Genomic DNA, 2,956 nt, shown 5'->3' with positions numbered 1-2,956 from the left:
GGCTGGTTCTAGTACCGTGAAGTCCAGAGCGAGGAGTTCATTAGGACGAGATGCCTGCAGACTTCCCCTGTACGTTCGGACTCTAGGCCCCTCCTTTGCAAGGATGCATCTCCCACAGTTATGGCACCAGGTTTCCACATCCTTGGACATCCCTGGCCAATACCCCCGATCACGTGCAAGCTGTAGAGTGCGGTCTACCCCTTGATGTCCATGGCCATCATGCACACTCTGGAACACCTTCTCTCTGAGACCTTGGGGTAAAAGGATTTGCAGAACTTCATTACCACCACCTGGAGGGAAATTCCTCCGGTAAAGTATGCCTTCTTTCTCCACCAGGCGCCCCCACTGGCGAAGTAGTTCTTTACTCTCCTGGCTCAGGTGTTCTCGTTCCGCTCGTCCAGGGGGCCGTCCTTCCTGCCAGAACTTTAACACAGGACTGATACCTGGGTCTTGCTTCTGTAATGAAGACAGTTCCTGGTGTGAAAAGCCAGGCATAGCGGCGATCTCGTGAACACGAGTTTCCTGGAAGACGGGGAAGTCAGACGGTGGGTTATGTAGAGCCGGGGAAGCTTCCCTCTCAGTGGTGAACCGGTCCAGATACTGTCTGGATAAAGCATCAGCGTTTCCATTACTGCGACCTGGACGATATTCCAAGGAGTAATCGAAGGAGGCCAACTGAGAAGCCCACCTCTGTTCCAGAGCCCCAAGCTTAGCGGTTTGAAGGTGTCGGAGGGGATTGTTATCGGTATACACAGTCACTTTGCTACCTAGAAGGTACTCTCTGAATTTTTCTGTAATGGCCCATTTGAGAGCAAGAAACTCTAACTTCATGGAGCTGTAGTTATCCATGTTCCTCTCCGTCGGTTTAAGGCCTCGACTGGCAAAGGCTATTGGCCGGCGTTTACCCTCATGGTCTTGTGACAGTATGGCACCAAGTCCACCATGGCTGGCATCGATCTCAAGGATAAAAGGCTTTTTGAAGTCAGCATAGGCAAGGACTGGAGCTGTAGTCAGACCTTCTCTCAGCGCAAGAAATGCCTGCTCACATTCTTCGTCCCAATGTGACGACAATGGGGTCTTCGGGGTCTTGCCCTTCTTATTTGACCCGGTCAACCGTGCCACCAGATGATGGAGGGGGGCTGCTAGCTTGGCAAAGCCCTCCACAAATCTCCTGTAATAGGATGCGAAGCCAAGAAAAGAACGTAATTCGGCTAAGTGGGAAGGACGCCTCCACTCGCGGACTGCAGCCAGCTTTTCTGGATCTGTGGCTACCCCCTGCTCAGAGACAATATGGCCAAGATATTTGACCTGCTTTTGAAAGAAGTGGCATTTGGACAGCTTCGCTTTCAAGCCTTGTTGATGAAGGCGAGAAAATACTTCTTCTAAGCGTTGCAAGTGTTGATGGACTGTAGACGAGAACACAATGATGTCATCAAGATAGAGTAGGACTGATTGGAACCGCTGGTCACCAAACATACGCTCCATTAAGCGTTGGAATGTCCCGGGTGCATTATATAAGCCAAAAGGCATGCGGTTGAACTCGAATAGCCCGAAAGGAGTACAGAATGCTGTCTTGGCCCGATCCACTTCGGCCATCGGCACTTGGTTGTACCCACTAGCCAAATCTAGTGTAGAAAACCACTTGGCTCCCGTCAAGGCATCAAGGGACTCTTCGATCCTTGGAAGTGGATATGCGTCTTTCCGGGTCTTAGCGTTCAGCTGTCTGTAGTCAACGCACATGCGTAAGCTCCCTCCCTTCTTAGCCACCAGCACAATGGGGGATGAATAAGGGCTGCAACTCTCTCTGATAACTTGACTTTCAAGTAACTGCTTAATGTGTGCTCTGACCGCCTCATATTGTGATGGAGGAATGCGGCGATAAGGTTGACGCACTGGTGCATCTTCTAAGAGTGGTATCTCATGTGTAATGAGGTTAGTGCATCCTAAATCACCTTCACTTTGAGCAAATACATGCTTGTATTTAGTCAGTAAGAGTTTAGCCTCAACCTGGTCATCAGGGGCAAGACCAAGAAAGTCAAGCTGGTCAATATCAGCGTACGCATTACTATTCATCTCTACAGACTGCTGTGAAACATAGGCAGTACATTCTTGAGTGGTTGCATCAATAGACAATTCTATGTGGGGGAGATTACCTGCTACAATCTCCCCACTCTCAACCACCTGCACGGTTCCTATTACTCTACGAGGTATGAGCCATACATCAGACTGACCTACGTTGGTGATTGGGGCATAGAGTGTACCCCTCTCAGCGTGGACTACTGCTGGAGACACGAGCAAGCCCTCTGGAAGGCAACCGTCCAATGGGCCAAGGGGCTCAAGCAAAAACTCCATGGATGGAACCTGGGGACAAGTTACAGGAACCCTTGAGAGTGTTCCAGCAGCAACACACACAGGACGTTTGCCTTGCACCCTGACTTTAAAGGCGGAGGATGAACTTACAATGGCCTCTACTTTCTCACAGTGGCGAAAAGCTCGCTTCCACGCCACGGCAGCCGACTGCACAGCAGAACTCTGGAACAGGTTTGTGCCATGTTGTTCAAATAGTTGACGATAGCAGTCAATAATAATGTTCATGCCCAGGATACCAGGAGTGGCTTTCTTCCGACTCGTTAAAACCCCATCAGGTGGATCTTTGACAATCAATATGCCCCTACTAGGTAGACATGTATTTAGGACTTTTACATCGAGCTCAATATATCCTAGATACGGTATGTCCAGACCATTAGCTGCCTTGAGACCTAGCCACCTGCAATCCTGTAATTCACGTTTAGACAAATGTGCAAAGTGCTCATAGAAGCAGCTTTCAGTAATGGTGGTTACCATAGAACCTGTGTCCAACAAACAAGGCACCTCTATGCCACCCATGGACACCACCACCACCGAGCAAGGCCCAATCAACTTGCGGATTATCTCGTTCCATATTGGAGTCAGCAAG

This window comes from Gymnoscopelus microlampas (genome assembly GCF_963454915.1).
Source record: "Gymnoscopelus microlampas genome assembly, chromosome: 14".
In the NCBI taxonomy this organism is placed as follows: domain Eukaryota; kingdom Metazoa; phylum Chordata; class Actinopteri; order Myctophiformes; family Myctophidae; genus Gymnoscopelus; species Gymnoscopelus microlampas.
This window is presented reverse-complemented; position numbering follows the sequence as displayed.